Below are 17437 nucleotides of genomic sequence, written 5' to 3'. Positions count from 1 at the left end.
TGAGTATAGTGCCTTATAAAATTGTGTCATGATCTCTTCTGAACCACAGTTCTTTTTTAAGTTCACAGGGCTATTAGCCAAATTAATTTCCTTACACTGTAGAACTCTTGAAGGCCATATCTTCAGGGCAAAAGGAAGGAACTCCCCTGAAGTTTAACCTTATTTTAAACTCTCACTTGATTGGGCCAAGCCCACCCATGCTAATCCTTTGCTTAACACAATGTCAATTGATTAGTAACCATAATCACAGGTCTCTACTACACCAAAAGGTAGGGAATTATACAAACCTATTTAGCAAGGGGAATAAATTTTGGGGGCCATGCCAAATTCTGCCTACCAGTTACATCTTTTGATGAATTTTCAAAAAGTATTGTATGATTTCTTGTGCTATATTGAATGCATTTTTTAAAAATGGCATTTTACAATTGCTTGCCACTGGTACCTAGGAAAACAATTCACTTTTTTCTATTTGGCCCTAAATCCTGTGACCTTGCTAAGTTTACTTTTTGGTCCTAATATATTCCATAAGGATTTTCTCCATTTAAGATCCCGCTAATTCAAAATATTTTTACCTCTTCTTTTTTGATCCATATGCCTTTCATTTATTTTATAGCCTTATTGAACTTGGTAGGACATCCAATATAATATTGGCTGGAAGGGAATAGACAGGGAAGGGGCAATATGCTTGACTTACTTTGATCTTAGTGACTGATGTTTAGCCCTTTATCCTTAAGGATGATGTTAACTTTAGGTTGATGCTCTTCATCAAAAGGAGGAAGGTCTATCCTATTCCCACTTTGTTGTTAGAAGTTTTCTTGTTTCGGGTGGGAGAGGGGCAAGAATGGAGGAAGGAGGGACTGTATAGAGGGATAGGAGGAGTGGAATGGGTGGGGGAAAAGAAAAAAAAAACAGAATGAATCAAAAACTATTATCCTAGGTAAAGGTATGATTACACAAATGGTATGCCTCTACTTTATGTACAAACAAAGAAACAAGATGTATCCCATTTGTTTATAATAAAAATGAATTAAAAAAAAAGTTTTCTTGTTTTATATTGTGCTTTGAGATGACCTCATGAAAAATCACACTTAAGTATTAAACTGAATTTCTTTTCCAGGAATAAACCCAACTAAGCCATACTGTACTACTCTATATACAGGGTGAATTTGATCTTATGGCACTATACTATTGATTTTTTTCATCTGAATTCATTGGGGATATTGGTCCATATTTTTCTTTAAATATCTTAGTTAGGCTTTGATACCAGGACAGGTTCATTTAGAACTCATAAAATTAGTCAGAAAATGTTTTGTTTTGTTTTGTTTATTTTTTGGATTTTAAAAACAATTTTGAAAAGAGTGATGAATTTTCTTTTCAAAAAAATTAATAAGATTCACTAAGTGATAGCATCCAGTAGCCTGGAGTTTTCTTTATGGAAAATTTGTTAAATTATAAATGTAATTTATTAGATGCAATCAACTTGCTTTGTTGTGGTATACTTTTAAGGAAATTTTTTATGTTTTTTTATGAGAAATCTGTTTCATCTAACTTGTCAAATTTGTTGTCATAAAGTTATTCATAAGATCCCTTTACTGTAATCATAATGCCTCTAAGATCTGTAGTAATATCCTTTTATTGCAAATATTTGCAACTTTCTCTCAGTTTTTTATATGTTTTACTATGCAGTTATCAACTTTATTGCTCCTTTTCAAAGAAACAACTTTTGGCTTAGTTTTCTGTCATTTACTTTCTATGTCATTGGTTCTTGCTCTTATCTCTGTTATTCCCTTCCTTTTATTTGAACTTCATTTGCTCATATTTTTCTAGTCTCTTGGAATGGAAACCTTGATTCATGATTTGAGAACTTCCACCCTTTTTAAAACAAAAGTTTTAAATTACAAGTATCATTTCAATGTTGATTTAGCTGTGTCCTACACATTTTGATGTATCATGTTTCCATATCATTCAAGTCATTTCCCCCATAAAGAGTTAGGGCAAATCGCTACTCAGACTCCTGGGCCCTTGCTCTGTGCCCTCCCTCTTCCCAGGCTCCTGGCCTTGCACATTCCAGCTGCTTCAGTGTCCTGGCGCTCCTGCCCTGCCTCCTTAGTGTCTAAAGGACTTCACTGATTTCCAGTTCCCTTGATTTTAAAGAATGCAGTGACCCTGGCTTACCTTAGGCCATATTTCTCTACTCTGTACCAGGAAAGTGTTGACAAGAAAAAGAGGCAATCGTAGAATTATCAAGGGTTCATTTCATGTGTTTCCTTTCTCTCAAACACCCTTGGCCTGTATGGCTCATTCAGTGCTGAAAAACTATTGCCTCATTTATTTTTTTTAATCAGTTTTACAGTTATTTTTGGTGCAGGGGGGGAATGGAGAAAGTTGAAAATACTCTGAAAAAGAAAGGAAAAAGGATGGAGACAGGGTTCACTGGTGAAAAGTTTGGGAATGTGATTAATTGATGCCTCATTTTAAGAAAATGCAAACAGGAATGTGAACTGTTTTAATAGGCAAAATTGCTAGATCACCATCAAGTTCAGAATTAGGCATCTGTGAGCAAAGAAGAAAACATGAAGAATCATTTGGTATCAGGGACTGGGTTCTCTGCAACTGCTAGAGTTTTCCTAGATCTTGTTTCCTATCACTTGAGGTTTTCCTGCTGGGTTCTGAAATGCAAAAAATATCAAGTGAATATTGTAGAAATTTATTTCAAATGTGTCATTACTAATAATGTAGCTAACCACACAAAATGAGCATCAGTAAAACACCAACATGCTATTTATATTATAATCTAATTGTAGGCATTGTCAACCTACTAACACAGTTTTCTCCTTGTGTCATATTTTTTTCATTAGAAAAAACAGAGGACCATTATCTGTTGCTTTCAGAAAATTAAGCTCATTTAAAATTGTGTACTCACAAATCCTGTTATTTTGTTTGTTGGCTTTGGAATGTTCTTTCTATACTAAAACCTGCTAAACATGGTTCTTTAAAATCAAGTGAATTGGAAATCTATATGGTTGTTTGGACCCCATGCTGAGTAAGCTAGGTGAGAGTATTGGAAAGAAAGAGAGATCATGGTCTCAGGTACTCATCAGACCCTACTGTGATCCGAATGGCCTGTGATGTGTCATGCCACTTGCCTGAGACTAAACTTTTCATCTGTAGATTGAGCGAATTGCTCAATCCAATCTATAAGAATTAAAAATTAATTGACAGTATAGCACTCTCAATTAACTATACTGAAATGCCAGCTCCGTTTTTCAAAGGCTTTATGTCCTTCAGCAAATAACTTAAACTTTCTGATCCTTGTTTTCATCACTATAAAGTGAGCATTATTAGAGTACTTCATGCAGTTTTTGAGAAAATTAAATGAGAAACTATATATAAAATAGATAGCAACCAGCACTTAGGAGTATTACTGGTAGCTGTTCATTACCTCTGCCTGCTGGGAAAGAACGTGTGAGTTTTTAAAATCTGGTTAGATGAAGAACTTAGAAGCAATAATTTTATAGCTAAAATTTATTACATCCTCCTTTTTCTAAAGATCACTGGCAAAATGAAATAGATTTGAAATTATTAAAGCCAGAAAGCAACCTAATTATGATCATTGATAATCTACCTATCTCAGCATTCTTCATGATTAAGTTTTTGATGTTTGTTGGAGAAAATGAGTCACTTACACATGAATAAACCAAGCAGTCATTTAGCAAGTACACGGAGCTCAGAAAATGCTGAGCACTCCTCCAGATCTGCTGGCCACCCGGGGGCTACACAACAGTACTCCACAGGGAAGACAAAACATCCCTGAGACCACATTTAAAGAGCAACATATCAACAAGTACAAATCAATAACCTATAAAATGGGCGCCTAAGTGCTGAGGGGTTCCTTTGGAAAGCTTCTTCAAGGCAATAGGATAAACTTAAAGGGTAGTAGTGGTGTGCATAAGGAAAGGAAAGAATATCAAAATTCAGTCACAAAGCACTTAAATCCAGACCAAGAAACAAGAAAATATGGAATGAACTAGACATGTCTGAATTTCTTCTGCTTTTTAAAAAAAAAAAATTATTTTGGCCTTTTTTTTTTGTTTTAAATTCATTCATTGTTTTAAATTCATTTTTTCAATAATTTCTAAATGATATACTTTCTATCTGCCATGGAATGTTTTGGACATTGTCAAAAATTTATTTTAAAATACTTAGATCAACATGATTGGGGCGTAATTATAAAAATACAAGATATTCATTCAGAATTCAGTTTTTAAAGTGTTTCCAAGGTAAGACTAGTGTATTTTAAAACAGCTTAGTTTCAAAAGTTGTTAATGCGCACAATAAAATTTTAAAATTTTTAAAATTTTAAAAAAATTTAAGTACTAATCCCAGCAATAAGCCTTTGCTCAAAGAAGCACAGGTATGTGAATTGATCATTTGATATTACAGGTTTATCCTTAGCAGTTAGTACTGTACTCACCAACTTAATGAATTCCCATGGTCTGGTTTCATAGTGAATTGTTATAAGACAGGACTGTTGAATTTGATCTAATGTTGCTGACCTTCTTAGCTATAAGTAAATGTTAACAAATCAGAGTAGAACACAAGGTAGTCTTTTCGAAGGGAAATTATGTATTCTTTAACTTTTTTTTGGTAGTCCCTAATGCCATGCATGACATGATAGAGGTGCTCAGTTACAATTTATGGAATAAGTAAGTAGGTTAATAAATAAGCTTGTGATCAATAGTCAGTGGGAAACCATCATTATTGGAAAATCAAAATACACAAAACCTATATTTTCTGGGAAAGAATCAGTAGCATAATTTCTGTATAATAAATAAAGCCATTTTATGAAGCAAAAAGCTATTTTGACTTATTTGAACTTTTTTTGAACTACGTAACAGAAACAAAGTACAAGAAGTAGCATTAGGTCACAGATGGGAGCTTCCAAAGCTTGTAGCTTTCAAAAAGTCCTCTTGTCAAAGCTAGTTTGAGAACTTGGAAATTATGTTTATAAACACTTTGCTGTTGTCTGTTCCATCAGTCTCTGACTTAATATTCTGCACCATCATCAAGAGACAGTAAAGATTACTACTCATGAAACAGGATTGTTTTATAAGGTAACTGACTTGATAATTATCAAAGAAGATTATAAGTAAAAAAAAATTCTGACGTGAATGAAAATAATTTGCATCTTTAAATTGACTAAGGTTGTATGTTAATGAGTACCAGAGCTTGGATCAACAGAAGAGAAAATGTTAGCCATGTATGTATGTGTGTGTGTGTGTGTGTGTATCTGGATGTGTGGAAATGTATGTGCTTCACTAATAGTTCAAGATAACACTCCTGTATTAAATTGCAGTATAGATGTAGAATGTTGAGATATATGTCTTTTTTCTAATGAGTTATTTTGAAGTGTTTAATTACCCTGAGGCATGTGTTTGGTTTTAACCCCTTGCCATCTTACTGTTCTTGCTGAAATGGTGCAATAAAATATCTCACTGCTGTGTCTTTTAATGAAGTCTGCACACTCGCTTCTGGGAATACCTGAAGCTCTAATCACAGGTGCATAAGGATATATTATTTTGTAACTTGTTAAAATCAGTTTTTGCACCTGTGTCCATGGATCAGCAGAATATAATTACATGAGTCTTCTCACAGACTTAGACTAACTTCTTATCCTTTTCTGTGCTCCACTTTGAAAATAATAATTATTATTTAATAATTATACTAATATATTAATAGTAATGATAACTTTTGTACATGCATTTTAAATATGGGTATTGTTTTTAAAATAAAAACTAATAGTTATTGAAGCCTACTCTGGGAAGAACACTAAACAATTCTGTTCATTAGTATTTTTCTACATTTTTATTGAACAGTTATTTGTATAGCAGGTTAAAGTTGTTGATTGTGCACAGGGATTTTCTCCATTAATGTAAGTCAAATATACTTATGAATTTTAACCTCCATATTTAAACATATAAGCACAAACAGCTGAACCATTAAATATGTGATAGAATACCTTCAATTAGTCATCTTTCTATTTTCTTAGGCTTTGGTTATTCCTTTGTGCAAAAGTTCTGACTGCAATGTGTTCATATTGGTTACTAATTTATAGTATCTTGATATGAAACCTGGTGGCTGCTAAATTTGAAATACCTCACATATGCACCTTAAAGATATTTCTCACACATTATTCTAGGTAGGTGACCCAATTTTTATACTGGGAATGTTTACTTTGACTGGAGTGTCAGTTCACAAAGGTAACTGTCCTTGATCCATACTATCATGTGGATTTTGTTATAGCTGGGAATGGGTTTTGCATTATTGTACCTTATTGCTTAGTTACCCTAAGAATATTATGAATAGAGTCAGAAAAGTACTCAGTGCCCCAAGTGGTCACCTACATGAAGTATGACCAGAGATATGCACTGTAGAAGTGCGAGTTTCATATCAATGGAGTTTATTAATACTGTCAGCTTACATAGATCAATAACTAGAGGAGCATGTACTTAGTGAAAACAACTTCCATAGCACATAAAGTTCTGTCTTTCAGTTTTATGTTTATCAGCATCTCGAGAGGTATTTATAGCACCTCACACACTCCTTTATGATTCCCTTATTGATTAAGAAGTGATGCCTCCTAGTAGTAGGACATGGTTCACTATTTTTCAATTAAAATGAAGAAATAACTTGTTTGTTGCAGGTGCATTTCAAGCGGTTGGCTTGTGGGACTTTGAGAGATGCTGCTGTCCATGACATGTTGGAATTATCATGATCAACTACTCGGCTTGGATTTCACCCAGTGGCCAAGAGCTTTGCGTGATAGACAGCAAGGCTTGGATTTTTAAAAAGAGTAAACCAGGTAAGGTTTGAGGGAGACATCTGATCATTTATCACTTGCTCTAAGGGCTTTCATGTGCTGCCAAGATGTATTGAATAATGTATAGCTCTTCTATTTGTTCTCTGAGTCCACTGAACAGGTAGCTGAAGAGTGAAGCTTCCTTGGCTTCAGGAGAATGTGTATAGTAATAATTGAATCCCTATTCTCTCCAGAGGAGAGAGAAGCTATTTTAAGATATGCATAAAGCAGGTCTGAGAATACTTTATACCCTAGTTTAATGTAGTGGCCGAAATGGCAAGGTATAGAGATTCCTTTTTAAGTAACTACTCTGAACTCTAATGGCATAAACAGTTGTACTTTCAAAGGTGAAGCAAGGAAAGTGTTGCCTTTCAGTTTTTACATTTTGTACAATATAAAAATGTGAATATAAGTTCACGGTACGTGATCTAATAACATGCTCCGAAGTTACTCTGATTCAGAAGTTTAGATCATTATTCTGCCTTTCATTTTTTCTGAAATCATTAATCATTCTAAATCCTATTCATATTTTATTGAAAATGGTGATACAATGACATTCTCTACTATTACTGTTGTAAAAATTGACAATATTATACTCTAATTCAAGTGTCTTTTTATTTAATTTTTCTTTCATTCTGGAAAGTCTTCTTAGTGATTGTCCATAATTGGGTCAGATCTTATTTTTCTCTTTAACTCTTTCACTCACAGTATAATTTAAATAATCAGACTTAGCTGGAGAAATCACAAATTATTCTCATCTTCTGACTTTAAAATCATCAAATTTTTTAGGAATTTCAAACTTTTTTAGGTACAAGTATAGCAACAGAAATACCATAAGTAACATTTTTTAATGTAGTAAACAATAGAGAGGGATCATTCTGTCACTAATGCTTGAGTTCTTTGAACTTTTTACAAAACATTGTTTTCTTACTTAGTGAAAATAACAGTAAATGGGACTCAGTCAAAATATTATAGTCTCACATCATTGTTTGGATATAAATAGGCACTTCCAAAGTATTTGAAAATATCCCTTCTGAAATCCTTTATGACATTTATTTATAAGGTGATATCATGAAAGTGAAAAATCCCAGTCACAAATGTACACTTTCTTGGAAATAGTATTGATTGCCCAACTCATGGCAGAAAGTCTTATTTGATGAATTGAATTTGTGGTTCAATTTTTGTTCTGTATAGTGAAAAGCGGGTTTCCCACATTTAGAAGAATTTTACCAATTATAAATAAAAGGGAATTCAAAATGCAGGATGCATTGTTGAAAAAAGTACAACAGAGTCCCATGCTTCATGACATTGGTATCTAGCACATAATTATTGTGAGGCCTCATGATAGCCTTCCATAGTTTTAAACTTGTAAGTTTTAAACTCTGAGTCCAAAATAAAGTTCATCCTAGTTATGTGTTTTTCAATATTTTCAACATAATTGGGCTGCATGTCAAAACCTCAGAGTTCTAAACCAGAAAATTAAAGGGGGGAAATAAAATTAAGTATATTTTAAAAGTAAATAATCATGTGATCAGGCACTTAGCAATTATCTCCTCACAGAGATAGAGCTCAACTCTATGTGTGAAAAATGTATTTTCATCCTTTAGCATACTGTATTTTTATGAACTGAATAAGTTATCAATTTGGGGAAAGTGTACAATAATTTTTGTCCATGTGTTACAAAGAAATATAACTTCTGTTCACTCAGTTCTTTGCAATGAATCTTGCTGTGTAGGTTGCACAGAGATGGTGTATTCCAATGTCCTGCATGGAAATATATGATTTAGAAGTGTCCTCGGGAACACAGAAGATTTCACAATGAATTGATATATTCTCAGTTAAAGGTTAATTACTTTTAAAGGAATGGAAAATTTATACATTGCAGTTTTATAGTTTATATTAGTTTTAAATTCATTTTTGTGCTCTGTTGTATGAATGACAGTTGCATTTTTTATGATGGTGTATGCTGGCTTCTCCATAAAGGTAAAGGAGTGTCAAGGCTTCCCAATTCTGTTTCTTAGAAGTTCATAACAAAGTCATAAAAATTTTGCACTGTTCCTAAGCTTAGAAGTAATTTTTTTTTCTTAAAGCATTTTTAAAGTCAAGGTTTGTCTAGCTCAGGATTATATTACTATATGCTCATACATAGAAGCAATATTGAGCTATAAAGACAGGATATAAAAGGTGAGATTTTCCAAAGCACTTCTGATAATAGTTTGCCCCATATAAAGGCAGATGTAGTTCATGAAAAACATTTAAGTAGCATCTGTGGACACAATATATCTATCCCTTGCTCCCTACAGAGAGCAAAGGATATTCTCACCTGTGTAACTCTTCATATTCTGAAGACTTCTAAAGGAAAATCTTGAGAATTCAGACAAACAGCTGATACCATCATGAAAACTCTTATGTGAATCATAAGTACTTTCTAACCATGAATGTATTTGCCCTATGAACATTTTTTAAATGGCTACAACACGTAAAACAGTATGCGGCCAGAATCAAATTATCAGCCATCCCCTGTCTGATCCTCAAGTAGTTTATACCCACAAAAACGAGCAAACAAACCAAAAAATCCAAGACACACGAGTAGCTCGTTCTAGGAAAAATGGACTAGAAATTGTAATGCATTAGGTCAAGCAAAATTCTCCAGAAATTAAGATGGAGGACCATTAAATCTGATAGGTATGCTAGAAGGTTTTTGAGACTTAAAAGGCATTTCAGCTGCATAGCTAAAGAGTGGAGAAAATTGTAATTAATTTGAAATAGGTATGAAGTTATTTGAGGCTCAGGGCACAGTCTGACAAAATCACCATGCTGTAAAAATAAACATATGTTTGAAGAATTAAAAGCTTGACTCTGGGGTACATAGGGAGAGATGTAAGAAGAGGCTGAATATATAGGTAGTGGCTGGCCTGGAGTGTTTTGCATGCACAAGTATAGTGAAATATGATATAATGAAAGAAATGTAACCTGCTCTCTATTTTTATTAATGAACGATTCTTGCAAAGAGTAGGGTGTAGGCAGAGAAGTTATGTGTTGAAAGAAAAGAAAACTAAGAGCATTCAGTACCTTTGGTGCAACAATGTGTTGTTTCTAGCCTGCTGCCTCACTGATACCCAGGGCAGTTTCTGTCCATCATTGGATCTGTTATTTTGTTAAATGCTAATGAAATTAGAATCATTCAGTGATTATTTTAAGTCTTCATTCCCTACCTCTTTCCTTTTTTAGATATGGTTTAAATCTTCATACAAAGGATGAACAGAATTTAACTTACATGTTTTTCATTACACTGTGTGTGTGCTTTTGTAAGCTTGAATGTGTGTGTGTGTGTGTGTGTGTGTGTGTGTGTGTGTGTGTGTGCGCATGTGTGCACACTCTCAGTATGTGCTTGAAATTAAATCTCAAATCCTCTTCTTCAAATTTATGCCTCAATTACAATGGGGGCAGCTGCTACCCTACTTTATTTTCCTTTTGAGGCTTTTATCTCTAAGGCTTCATCCTTTCCTTCATTGTTTTATCATCACATCAATCACTAGGTTTCCTTGCCCGGGAATACAGCATGCATCGCAGGCACATTTTTATGACTAGAAAGCAAACCTACCCTACTTGGCACATAGTGCTTACTTAAACCTAATTAAGTAATTCTGCTGAAAGGATCGTGTCCTTTCCATCACGATGCACATTTGGTCAAAATAATAGGGAACTGTATAAGCTGTGGAAACACCAGGGAAGGGAACCTGAAGAAGACACAAAACACAAACAAGTCACCTTCAGCCCTGCCTTCTTTGACACAATCCTCTAATGAGCCTGAGGACATTTACACCTATAGAAGAATAAATTCCTAATTCTCAGCATCACCTTCACTCCAGTTATTTTACTGGAAATTACCATATGGTAAGGCTCCCCTGTAGTATGCCAGAGTCAGTTTATTTTATATAATTGAGTCATCTATTTTTGGTGAAGTTCTTTTATATACTGGGAAAAAACCAATAACTTCTCTCCAAATATACAGACATAGGGAAATGGTGATGTTATTTATTAAAAGGTAATATTCTTGAGGCCAGAGTTTTGTTTTGTTTTTTTCTTCTTTAATACCTAATTCCAGTACCAGGTATACACATTAAACATGTCCAATGACTGCCTAATTGAAGGTATATGAATTCCTGTGCCTAAAAGCAATCTATTTTTATATTTTTAACATATCTTTTACTTAAGAAACATATCTTCCTCTCATTCGAGGGACCAGTTAGTTTGTGGTTCATACCAGGCATTGTTAGAATAAGGGTGTCTTATCTTTTCATGGTTGTCAATATTGACAGTATTTAGTAACATATTTAAAAATCACAGCATGACGAATAACAGTACTCAAGGAATAGAAGTATGGAGGATTTAATCTAACATAAAGGAAGAAGAAAACAACAGAAAAATATTGATTAAATATCTTACTGTTTTAATAAATCCAGTAAGATTCTCTTTTGCAAGTTCTCACAAATTTTGCCTTTTTACTTGTCATAGGTTTCTTATGTTTAGGGGAAAGGAGTAAGGATTGCCATTTTCTGGTTATTTCATGTACAAGGTACGCACTTTTCTGACAGGATTTATGGAAATCTTGCCATGCCAGGAAACTACCCTTTTTATTTTGGAGGAGGAGGTGTATAGAAAATTGTGATTGGGCTGGTGGCGGTGGTGCGTGCTTTCAATGCTGCCAACTCCAAAGGCTGAGGCAGGAGAATCACAAGTTCAAGGCCAGCCTTGTCTATACAGCAAGACTCTACCTCTAAATAATAAATAAAGAAGGAAGGGAGGGAGGGAGAGGGGAAGGAAGATAGGAAGGAAGGAAGGAAGCAAGCAAGCAAGCAAGCGAGCTGGTGATGTAGTTCAGTGGTAGAGCACCCACAGGTTCAATTCCCATGACTGCAATATTAAAAAAAAAGAAGAAGAAAATTGTGACTGACCTATGAAACTGTCATGTTTCTAGCTATTGACTTCAAGTAAGGCCCAGGTTTGATTCCTGTCTCTGAAACTTTCGAATTATGTGATCTTTGGCAAGTTGTCCTCTTAGAGGTTCTATTCTCCATGAATAATGTGGAGACAATCATATTGTCCCCAGGGTGCAACTATGAGGATTAAATGAGATCATTGACATAGAACATTCAGCAGTGTCTGATACATTACAAATAAGTCATTACTATCATTATTGTCATGTGATGTCTTCATAAAGACAAGTCTCTCTAGAAGTCCATTTGTTTAGGCCAGTATTTTACCTTTTGTCTCCAGCTTTGATAGTAGTTTTAGCTTTCACTTCCATAAGCATTGTTTTCTTCAGGCTGTTCCCTGGGAAATCTTTGTCTAATCTGTTTCTATCAACATCTTCCTTCTGAGGATGATGGCATTTCTGTAAGTTATGGTAGGGTTGTGTCTTTGAGATAATGCTCTGTTTAACAATCTATTACTGTTCATAATCATATTGCTGCGTGTTTTGATGTTGTGGTAAATTTCATATCCTTTACAACTAAAGATTACCAGAGTGTTTTTTCTTATGAAATTATACTCTTTGGAACCAATAAAACATATTGAAATTCACTAAATTAAATATTAACATGCATCTTACTGTTGTAAAGAAAGCATTCTGATCTGTTGACCTAATTCTCTAATTTGGAAATACTACTTTAATGTACACTCATATAGATTGTCATTGAGAGTCCCTGACATTAATCAAGCAGTATCTATAATTATGCCTTTAACCTTTTTTAATTAAATATATTTTATAAGAAGACTGATATTAAATTTGAAGTGCAAAGTCAGAATTAAAACTGAATTTAATATGTTCAAATAATACTTAAAAATAACTGTTGTGACTAATCTGTCAACATGTGATCTAAAACTGTATTAAAAGTATTAGAATAGGTCAAAGACAATTCTGGCCAGTCCTTTGTGGACTGTTGGCTTTGAGTGGCTCCATTCTTTTCAGCGAGGGCAGAATCTGGATCACCAGCTAAGTTGTAAGGGAAGAGAACATACAATAGTGGGAGGTGAAAAGTAAATCAAGGAGAGCTGAGTGAAAGGATTTCAGGCCTGGCAAAGGATCTTCCAGGTTTGGACAGTGGAATCTGCAACAAACCAGGCCTGGAAAGCAGCTCAACTTCCCTTAGCAGCTCAGTGCTCTCCCCAGTCAGAGGCAACGGAAGCTGATGGTGGAAAGTAAGAGGGTGCTGGGGTACTTTTGGCTGGGGAGGTAGCAGAGAAGTGATTAATATGGAGTTGAATGGAACATCAAGCACAGTTGTGCCTGGGGCTAGCAATTGAATAGAATGTGTGCAAGTGGTTTTGCCCCGAATGGTTGGAAATCCCTGAGTGAGCAAATGGAACATTTCATTAGAAAAGATTTATTCGTTCTGAGAATAAGGGTGAGCATGAAATTAAGATACTGCTAGAGACAAGCTTTACAAAGACTCTTCTGCAAATACACGAAGGGAAGAATAACTGATACCTGCATATACCTTTATTGAATCTAACATGACAATAGCAATAAAATAACATTGATAAACACCCCAAGTTGAATATTAGGCTCAGTACAGATCTTTGATGCAAGAGTATCTCTATACTGTAATGCACTCATAGTTTTACACATATCTAAGATGAAGAAACTAGGACATAGAAAGGTGAATAATTTTCCCAGACTCACACAGTTAATGTGTGTCAGGAACTCTTCTTTATAAAACCTATGAGTTTTTCATAACAGTATTCTGTTTTCAGTTTTTAAAACTAACAATTCAGGCATTTGTTGGTAAATGGATGGAACTGAAGACTATCATGCTAAGTGAAATGAATCAGTCCCAAAAAACAAAAGGTCAAATGTTTTCTTTGATATGATGAAGCTAATCCAAAATAAGGTGGGGAGAATTAAAAAAAAAAAAAAAAAAAAAAGAATAGAAGAACAATCACTGGAGTAGACAAAGAAGAATGAAGGAAAGGGAGGAGGGATGAGATAGGGAGGCAGTGGAAGGATTCATATGTACTTATATGAATACACCACAGTGAATCTCACCATTGTGTACATCCACAAAATACTAATTTAAAATTAAAATAAAACTATAAGTGAGTAGCAGAATGTTCAATGGAATAGAGGGAAGGGAACAGGGGGTGGGAGGAAGTGAGGAGAAGGGGAAATAATGGGGACTTAAATAGAAGAAATTATATTCCATGCTTCTGTGTCAGAATAAATTATATTGTCATATATAACTAAAAAGAACCAATGAAAATATCTAACAATTCTTTCCCTAAGCTAAACATGATTGCAGTTTGTGATATTATATAGTAAGTTTTTATAAAATTGTGTAACTTCTTATTGTATGTGTCTGTGTTCTTCTTTTCTATGAATTTGAAAGTGGCTTAAAAGAAAAAAAACATTTTTTTTTTTTTTTGTGGAAGACCCATTACCACTAGTGCTATGATAAACCCTGATTCTGAACTTGTGTTGACCGAAGATAACATCAATACAATCTATTTTCCCCCTTTATCAAAGAATAGAAAACTTACAAATTTTGCATATATTTTTGGCAAAATCCTGTATGTGAAATTTTATACCTATAATTTATTGCATATTTGCATAAATGGCTGTTAAAAATAATTTGAAAAGTACTTTGTTTTTCATCTATATGAGATTTCATTTCTCTTTCAAAAAGCACCAAATGGATTGCTTTCCAATACATGGTCTATGAAATACTGATTTGGAGGTATATGTTCTAGGTACAAAGGATTTTTTATTCAAATACATTTTGCTGGTATATTAAGTTATGATAAAGACTATTCCTGAGCAACAACTGGAAAACAAAAAGAATTTGGTTCTTCCTGTCATATGGGCCCACCTCTTTCCTGAATAATTAGAGGGTGTCAATTATATCAGAGGAATGAATGGCTTTGAGCCTTTTGTCCCCACAGATTAGAGCTCTGGTAGTAGGAATGAAAACCTTGGCCAGATACATTTGCATTCTCTTTTTGCCCTCTCTTACTCTCTCCTCTCCTCTTTCCTTTTAACTCTCCATCTGTTCCTGCTCTTCCACCTACTTCTTTCTTCCCCTCTCTCCCAGTGCCTTCTTTCTTCTCTCCTCCCAACCTGTGAATATGCTAACATTTTATTCTTTGACTTCCCTGTGTTTAAATCAAAACAGATCATCACCTCCAGCAACGTATACCTTCTTTAGATATTAATACTAACAATTAGATTATAGTTTTGTTTTCTTTCAAGCAAATTCTGGACACTGTTTCCACTCTTCCTGCTTCTGAACAGAGAGAAGTCTAAGTAGGGCTTGATTATCTAAACTAGTAGCATTCATACATTGCATCATTTGGTAGGAAATGAAAATGTGCTGAATTTCATTGTTGATGAATGATATTTCATAAACTTAATTGACCTGGACAAAAGTTAAATATCATCTACCCTTACAAACTCAACCTACCATTATCCAAAGTTCTACCCAGGAATCTTTTCTGTTTCTCTCTTTCTCTTTCTTACCATATCTCAACATTGCTAGATCTTTTCTATTTTTTTTTTCTTTACATACTCTTTCTGATCTATTTGCTTCTCTCCTGCTCCAGTGTCTCATCCATAATTTGGGCCCCATATTTTCTCAGTAGATTCTTGCAATGGTATCTCTCTTTTAAAAAAATGATTTTGCTGTTAGTCTTTCAGTACATCTCCCTCACTGCAGTCTAACCACTCAAAACCTATCCCAAATGCAAATCTCAACATGTAATTCACATGCCCTTAGGATAAACCATTTGTGTCTTAATGCATCATACAAGTTATTCATGAACAAACTTCTTTTTATGTCTGGAGGTTCACACTTTTATCCATGTGCCTTACTTTTGTCTTATTGCTATTTAAAAATTTTTTTTTAGTTGTAGATGGACATAATACCTTTATTTTATTTATTTTTTTAATGTGGTTCTGAAGACCGAACACAGTGCCTCACACATGCTAGGCAAGAGCTCTACCATTGAAGCCACAAACCCAGCCCTGCCTTATAGATATTGCATGATATTTATCTTCCCCCAGTGTGTTCCTTCTTGACCCTTTGAAAATACTTTTGTTTTCTCTTACTAGAAAGTGAGCCTTAAATTAGGGACCAGTTATTTATTCATTTTTGTTTTCCCAGAATATTTGTATCTCATAGATCTTATATATGTATATATATATATATACACATATGTATATATCAGAAATAAAAATATTCAGTAATTTGTCTTTTAAAAAAATGGATCCCCAGTCAAAGAGAGGATAAAGAACCACAGAAACTAAGAACTAGATGGGCATCATTGAATTACTCATTTTAGATCTGGCATATATAAATGAACATATGCCTTTTCTTCTCAATTATATCAAGACTAACTCATATAATTCTTTGTCAATTTTGATGATTGGAACCCTACTTTTTTTTGTCTTTAACTAAAATGTCATTATGGAATGGGAAAAGAACAGTGGGTTCTAAAAAGTCTAGTAAGAAATGTTGTGGGCTGGTAAATATGATATAAATTATCATGATTGAAAACAAAAATTCTGTCTCTAGCACTGAAAATATTGCAGATGGCATCCAATGTGACTCAAAAATGTGATTTCATAAAAATGATAGTATTTATATGAGCAATTCAAAGTAGGTTGAAAACAAATTATGACATAAAAGTTTTAAGTGTTTAAATGCCTTTTCATGGTTTAACTTTGCTGAAACTTAGCAAGGCTGTAAAGATCAGTTAATATTCTCTAGTATATGCTTCTTGGATTAAACATAATCAATATCATGTATATGTGTAGACCTAGACCTCTAATCTAAAAAGTCCTGAAGCAATTAAGAAATAACCTTTCACATGGTTAGATATATTCATGAACAAGTTTGTGGCTTAAGTAAAGCATACCTAAGATTTTGGATGTCAACATTCTTCTTCATTATCAGTTTTCTTACTTCTACCATACAAGTCACAAAATATAATAAATTGGCTTGGAAGTGTTACAAAAAGCCACACAATGTAATTATGTGTATTATGTCAGTTTCTAGTAGATGAATTATAAGTATTGAAAATGATATATATTGAGGGCTAGGAGCATGGCTTAGCAAGACCCTGGGGTCAGTCCCTAGCATGTGTGTGATGTGTGTGTGTGTGTGTGTGTGTGTGTGTGTGTGTTTGCGTGTGCAAAAATAAATGTCAAAGCATTGCACAGAGATTTTTATAGGTAATTATTAGTAAACTTAAAGCATTGGACACAAGTTTTTATAACTAATTACTAAAGTACTGCAAGAGGCATCAAAGAACTTTCTAACCAAGAATGCCAACTTCTAGTACAAATGTTTCTTGATTTACCATAGCATTTACATCCCAATAAATCCATTGTAAGTTGAAAATATTGTAAGTGAGAAATGCATTTAATATACCTCATTCACCAAACCTCAGAGCTTAGCAACACAGTGCATTGGTGCTTATTCTTGTGATTGCCGGACTGAATGGGAGCTGCAACCAGCTGATGCTGCCAACATCTCAAAAGAGTATCATACATCATATCCTGAGCCTGAAAGGAGATTC

General features: G+C 34.1%; 1 protein-coding gene across 7 annotated transcripts in view; it reads left to right on the top strand.

Annotated features, from left to right (window-relative positions):
* The window catches only part of LINGO2 (leucine rich repeat and Ig domain containing 2), a 1166767-nt gene that overhangs the window by 826681 nt on the left and 322649 nt on the right, over positions 1 to 17437 (top strand). For 6 of the 7 annotated variants that reach the window (XR_013759532.1, XM_079112353.1, XM_079112352.1 and 3 more), the window contains one exon: positions 6704 to 6862. The gene's annotated coding sequence lies outside the window, so the exon portion shown is untranslated. Of the gene's footprint in view, positions 1 to 6049; positions 6200 to 6703; positions 6863 to 17437 lie in introns of all 7 variants that reach the window. The other variant, XM_079112355.1, reaches the window with a different exon arrangement.

Source organism: Sciurus vulgaris, assembly GCF_902686455.1.
Source record: "Sciurus vulgaris genome assembly, chromosome: 15".
In the NCBI taxonomy this organism is placed as follows: Eukaryota; Metazoa; Chordata; class Mammalia; order Rodentia; family Sciuridae; genus Sciurus; species Sciurus vulgaris.
The sequence above is the reverse complement of the archived record's forward strand: the minus strand, read 5'-3'. Positions and strand labels throughout refer to the sequence as shown.